General features: G+C 42.5%; 1 non-coding gene across 1 annotated transcript; it reads left to right on the top strand.

Annotated features, from left to right (window-relative positions):
• Positions 1 to 3,012: 3,012 nt before the first annotated feature.
• LOC147526385 (U1 spliceosomal RNA) lies at positions 3,013 to 3,175 on the top strand. The gene has a single exon (XR_015222950.1). It is a non-coding gene; the product is annotated as a U1 spliceosomal RNA (small nuclear RNA).
• The last annotated feature ends 3,918 nt before the right edge of the window (positions 3,176 to 7,093 follow it).

The following is a 7,093-nucleotide window of genomic DNA, read 5'->3' as shown; positions in this document are numbered from 1 at the left end:
AGTTCTCTGTCTATGGTGAAGGAAAGCACAGTACATCTGAAAGCATTTGACTGCAACAAGACGTAGCTATGAGTAAGGACAAGGAAAGGTCAAGAATGACTGAGGTCATAGGTGTGAAGGACGAGTGGCCCATGCCGCTCTGTTGATGGTTTGGGAGACGAAGGCAGGCTTGAGAAGTATGGTTTCAGAAGGGTTTGGTTTTGACCATGTTGAGTGATGGAATGATGCACAAGGGACGGCTGCAGAGACAGTTGACACAGAGGATTGGATAGGTCCATCAGTGTCTAGAAAAGCAGTGAGAACTTAAACCAAATTAACATCTCTGCTCAGAGACAACTCCAATGGTAAAAAAAAAAAAAAGAGAAAGAGAAAAATGACAGACCTCTGTGGAAAATCAAACAGAAGAGGAGTATCTAATGAAAAATATCCTTATGATTAGGCATCGTCATTTCTTGGAACAAACACCAGTTTTTCTTCCTCTAATGGGGTGAATATTTGGCAGGCTTCACAGCTTAACTTGCATAAGAGTAGTAATTATTAGTTAAGTAATTTGAATAAGCAAATGAAATCTGCACATTCCTAGTTCGCTGGTTTTCAGGCAATAATTTCCTAATCAATATTTATTTACTCAGTATTCCCAACTGTAACCAACTATGACAACTTACAGTCACTCCAAGTAAGCAAAAATCAAACAGAAAATCCTCTTCTAGTAATTTTAAACTATTGTGTAATTTACTGCCCTCTTGGGAATTCATTTGGTATACTTTAATTATACTCTGCTACTAAAATGTGTTTAAAAGTATTTCATGCGAAGGCTAAACAAAACAACATCCTAAACTTGGGCCATTTATTGTGACGTCTGACAATTTGTTGTGACAGTCAAACAGACTGGGTAGCAAAAGCTGAGCAGCAAAGGCTGGCTGACTGACTTTGTTTCGGCAGACGATACTCTTGCTTGCGATTTCCAAGAGTGATCAGAACTAGCAAGACCATTTTCAAAGTAATTAAGATTTGTTTGTAAAAGCTGCAATGTAAGCAGTGCTGCAGCCTTGGGGGAGGAGGTGAGGCCATAGTTCTATAATCCATGGAAAGCCATAGGGGAGACATGAACTTCCTCCTCCTCACATGCAAGAAATCTGTGATGAGGATTTCTTCCTGACCTGGTCCAAGCTGATAGGGACCTTAAGTTGGGGCTGGGCTGGAGATGGTGCCACTGAATCCTTGTTAAAATCACAGTTTCCCAGCCTCCCCTCCTGAAGGCAGGCAGTCAGGGCTTGGCTAAGAAATCAGCTCACCTTTCTCCTTCTCTATGCTCTGAGGCATGGATTTAGAAGTCTTTAATCATCTCTGTCAACCCTTCATATATGGATAGATGGGAACGGTCTTCTTGTTTCCCCATTCCTTGTCCTAGCTCAGGAGCTATTCAGAAAGCAGCACATCAGCATCTCTCTTGTATGCCAGGCCAAGCTGTAATTGCTCCCAGTGGAGGCTCAGATAGACTGAGGAAAAACAGCTTCAGTACTAGATATGTATCCCTTTGGCAAAAGAAGAGGTGCCGTCTGCATTGCTGCTCAGCTGAAGTGCACAAACAGATCAAGGCCATGCAAAAAATCAGTGTTACGCTTACATGTATGGAGCAAACAAATTTGGAAACTTCTTGCTAGGAAACAGAATTGCCAGCCTTGACCAGCCCTGTTCATGACTTCAGCACCATCAAAAGCCAAATCATCATGAGTCACTAGTGCAAGATGACCTCAGTCAAAACTCAGACTACTCCTAAAAAGGCTTGGAATTTGCATACCAGTACAGTCACAGGCACAACAGATTGTATTTGAAAGCCACCTAAAATTTTCCAGATGGCCAGTTTGCCAGAATTCACTAGCCACATACCCAGAATGCACACATAATAACCATAGGCCATCTCAGATTGCAAAACTGTGGAAGCAAGGAGCTCAAAACGATCCTGCAGATAAAGCCCTCAGGTCTGTTTCTAGTTTGTCTGACAGAAAAACACAGCCAAACAGAGTAAAGATTAATACAGATGGTTATAAAAAGCAGCTATTCTAAATCCAAAGTGTGCAACAGCTCTTAAAATACTAGTGTCCCATAATCACTATATTTATACATTGTGACAATCATTTAATCTGATGGAAACCTGTTGAAGATGGATCAGTTAGTCATGCAGAGGCTGTACCAGGATCAGGAAACATGAGCAGGCTTAAGAGAAAGACATGGAGATGAAAACTACATTTAAAGGTAGGCACGTGTTTGTGTCTGTGTCCATGCCGCAGAAGGAGGTGTGAAGATGGAAGAGACCCATTTTTATATGGCCTTGTGCAAACATCATGCAAGATGAAAGAGAGAAAATGTCCTACAAAAGTGCTGTGAAATTCCACACAATTTAAAGAAAAAGCCTTTCAAGTTTCCTGTTCAGAGCATATGCAAAATTCAAATAAATACGACAGCAACAAGTCATGAAATGCTATGAAAAGGTGCAGTAAAAGGATTTAAGGTTCTACTCAGTTATTATTTTTTTTTAGCACCCTAAAGCCAGCCAGAAACTCAGCCCAGGCAGGCAAAGAGAAAGGGAAAATAATGTCTGACTGGTGTACTTTCCAGACTCTGCAGACACCATCAAAAGTTGTTGGATGATCTTCCATCACTGATGACAAGCATTGGTACTGCTAACGGTACACAGGGCATCACTGGCTCTTATCTATGCTCTGGGAAGGTTGAGGGCTCTCTCAGTACTCTCACCTTCCTCAAAGCCCTCTTAAGCCCCTTCACATCAGTAGCTGTGATTAAACTGTGAGATTTTCTCACTAACATGGCAGGGGAGGAAGGAGTCTGGGGTCAAAAGGCTGAAAGAGCTTTGACAAAGGACAATGCATAAAAGAGGAAATTTCTGAGGTCTCCAGAATGTGCTGAAATGAAAGAAATATTCCTAACATTCCCATAAGATATTGTAATTCAGAAGGAGTGGCTTATCTGGAATCACCTCACCCTAACTCAGGTCTCACCTGGCAGAGGAGACATCATGATCAGGTAGGTGGTTCCTAGGGTGAGGGTCATCCTCTGCACTCCAGACGTGCTGACCCCCTGTAATTTCCCCAAATGAGGAAAATTCGACTGCGTAATTTGTGGTACTGGGCGACTGCAGTCACACTCTCCCCTGCTTGTCCCAGGGCACAGCATGGATCTGGCAGTTGCATCCACTGTCGTGAGCACATCACACTTGCTATGCTATTTGTGGAAGCATAATATAATGAATCTGCCACCTCCCCATGTTTATATTTTAACCAACGTGCTCCATACCAAAGAGGTTTTAATCGCTTGGCTTGCTTGATCGCAGCATGTGTTCACATTCACAGATAACCTGCAGGAGGAAGCCTCCCATCACTGCTTCTTGCCTTTCCCCTTTTTGCAGATGTGAGGTACACTCACAGCTGGCTCTGATGCATCATCCCCTGTTGGGTGATGTCGTCACCGGTGCCAGGACACTGTGCCTGTTCTGCAGTTGCAGATCTACAGGCAGAGCAGAAGTTTTCCCACTGTTGTCAAAAGCCAGGGCACTCGCACTGCTGATGGCAGAGAGCATGCCTCGCACCATACTGAGACCATCACGTCACAGTCTCAGAGCAGCCCCACAGCGTCCCCAGCAGCACACTCAGGCCCCTCCGCAACCTGCAACTTTACTGCAACCACCACTGCTACACGCTACGTTTGCAGCACAGCCCATGCAGCACGCAGCTACCCGCCTCACCCAGCTTACCGGGCACCGCCGCTGCCAGCAGCGGGGCACCAGCTCTGCGCCAAGTGCACACGGCCTCACAGCTTGGGCTGCTCTGTTACAAAACCTTGACGAAATAATCAAGTAGAAAAGTCCTATAGAAAAATGAAAAGCAAAATGTGTAAGTTAGGACTGTTAAGTTTAATAAGTAACCATAGAGGCCTCACTTGTTTTAAACTAAGAACCATAAAAACCCTGCCAGCCAGTTGCTGGATTTCTATGTGTATTGTTTTAAGCAAGAGAACCATGGAGTTCTCACCAGCTAACCATTGGGAGTTCTTTTATTGTATTAAGAAGCAAATGAAGTGGTCACAGACACCAGTTTTGCTGCTTGAACCCCCCCCTTCTTTAACCCTTCCCGTCTTGATTTGAATATCAAGGGTTATAACCAGTAAAAATAAGTAGAGTTAACCAAGGATTGTTATAGGGTAGGAATATTGATAAGGTGATGTATCTAACGAAACCAACCATTTTAAAGGTCAAATTTAAGAGCGAGAATAAGATGTAATTTTATGTAAAAGAACTTACAAAAGATTCAACAAAACAAGTGTATAAAAACCTATGGATTTGGATGCCAAGGCAGACATGCTGGGACGGAGCTATCCTCCATGTCCCCAGTGCTGAAATAAAGGAGTACCTGTTTATCCTCTTGTGTAGATGAATTTTATTCCCAGCTGGTAACAGTTTTGGTGACCCAGATGGGACCTTACAAGCGAGACTGGAAGGGATCGAGTGCGGATCGAACTCAGGCCGGCACCGAGGAATTCTCAAGGAGGACCATCACCCTTGACCCATAAAGCTCCTCGCAACATTCCTCAGAGAAAGCAAGGCACTTCTTTCAGAATTGGTTTGCACAGCCTGCCCATAAGGCGCAGTGAAAGGTATGCAGTGTTGGGCTCAGAGGGTACCCGCTGGGCTGCAGTTGAAGCCCTGGCGTCTGCCCATGAGTCAAAGGCAGAAGCTATTGCTGGGTCGGACTTTGTTTGGTGACTCTTTTGAGTACTTGGGTTGTTAACTCCTTGGATTTGGTTTTGGTATTTGCTTGTCCTGTTTTGTGTGTCCTGTCTGGTATCTGTCTTTTGAGTATTTTGTTCAGTATTTGTTCATAGTGTATTCTGTCTGTTATATTTGTTTCATGAATATTCTCTTTAATATTTGCGTATAGAGTCTTTTGCTTGGTGTTTGTCTTTTGTGTATTCTGCATGGTATTTCTTTTAAATGTTTTCTTTGATAATTGTCTTTTAAATATTTTGTCGTGAGACGGCATCAGGACTTGTAGAATTGTTTAAGAGCAAAAGTTCTTGGAATGATTTATAGGTAATATTGGACAACTTATTAGACAGTACTGAAACGCAGATGGTGTTAAAAACCAGAAAAGTACAGACAGAGACAGTACTTATGATTAATATGCTTTCTGGAACTTTGGAACAGATTTTACTTCGGGAGACCCTCAGTGGGACCCGAATGAAACAGAACACAGGAGAAGATTAACTCGATACTAAAAATGGGTGTTATATGGAATAAAACAGGCAATGCCAAAAGCTTTGAATTGGTTTAAACTATATGAAGTAAAACAAGGTAAGAATAAATCTCCCTCTGTGTCCTTTAAAAAAAAAAAATTGAAAGAGACTTCTAAAAAAAATAATAAAAATACACTGACTTGAAATTGGAGACGGAGGCAGAACAATGGGCTCTGATTTTTATGGGGTAGTCAGTTCCTGATATAAGGAGAATGCTCCAAAAATTAAAAGGGTTGCCCTAAATTGAAAAGAAGTCAGTGAGAAGCTGCAAGAATGATGACCTGAGATGAATGAAGGGGACCGGAGGGGAGCCCAGCTGAGCCTCTAGCTACAATTAAGGTGAGAGATAATAAAGGTGAATTTTTAGTAGATACTGGAACAAGATATTCTGTTTGGAAACTTGTAAAGGAAAATTGGGAAATAAAATGGTTAATATGATTGAAGCGACCGGAAAACAAACAAAAAAACCCCATTCCTTCAACCCCTAGATATAAAATTCAGAAATAAAGTGATTACACACGAATTTTGTACATACCAGAATGTCCAATACCTTCGTTGGGACAAGATTTGCTATCCAATTAAATGCACAAATAGTTTTTGAAGAAGGAGAATCCTTTTAAAAATTCCAGAGTCCAAACCAGGGGAAACATTGATGATACAAGAAAAAGCCAAAGGAGAAATCCCACAAGGAATAGATGAGGCTGTCATATCCGCGGTCTGGAACACAGACCGACCTGGGAAATCCCAGCCAGCGCAGCCCGTGAAAATAGAATTGAAAGAACAGGCAAAGCCAGTAAGAATCCAACAGTATCCAGTTAAACCTGAGATCAGACAAGGAGTTCAGAAATTAATCGATAAAGTTTTGGAATATGGGGTTCTTGAAGAATGTGAATCAGAATATAATACTCCAGTTTCACCAGGAAGGAAACCCTCAGGAGAATAGAGATTGGTTCAGGACTTAGGGGCCATATATCAGAGAGTTAAAGACACACATCCTGTAGTTGCAAATCCAGGTACGCTTTGAACAGCGCGGAGAGAAAATGATCAGTGGTTTCCAGTGCTTGATGTAAAATATGCTTTTTTTGTCTACCCTTGGAAAAGGAAAGTCGGAAACTGTTTGCTTTTGAGTGGGAAAATCCACAGACGGGATGAAAAATGCAGTTAACATGGACGAGACTACCACAAGGATTCAAGAATAGTCCAACAATTTTCGGAAACTAACTGGCAAAGGAACTTGAACGATGGAAACAAAATGACACAGACCCAAAACCTGGACATCTGCTTCTGCAATATGTGGACAACATCCCGATCGCTACTGAAGAAAGATCAACGTGTACAAAGGTAACAACAGACCTTTTAAATTTTCTTGGACTAAATGGGTATAAAATGTCTAAAAATAAAGCTCAGATAGTGTAGTGGGTTAGGCCGCTCCAGCAACCGAACCCACACAGCCGGTCACTCACCCTCCCCACCCCCAGGAATGAGGGAGAGAATTAAAGGAGAAACGGGAAACCCGTGGGTTGAGATAAGAACAATTTAATACAGATAATTTAATACACAGTGTAGGTGCTCACCACCCCCTCTTATCTGCAGCCCGTCTCGTCGAAGCTGTAATCCTGGATGAACTGAGAAGCGAGGCCGCGAAATAGAGAGGGCAGAGAGAGAGAGAGAGATAGTACTCCAAGAGTGGGAGTACTGAAAGAGAAAGAAAAAAAGGCAACAGAGCAAAAGCGCAGCAAGCGCAAAAGAGCAAAAGTGGCAAAAGAGCTAAAGCAAAAGCCCT

This window comes from Tauraco erythrolophus, chromosome Z (assembly GCF_009769465.1).
Source record: "Tauraco erythrolophus isolate bTauEry1 chromosome Z, bTauEry1.pri, whole genome shotgun sequence".
NCBI lineage: Eukaryota > Metazoa > Chordata > Aves > Musophagiformes > Musophagidae > Tauraco > Tauraco erythrolophus.
This window is presented reverse-complemented; position numbering and strand designations above follow the sequence as displayed.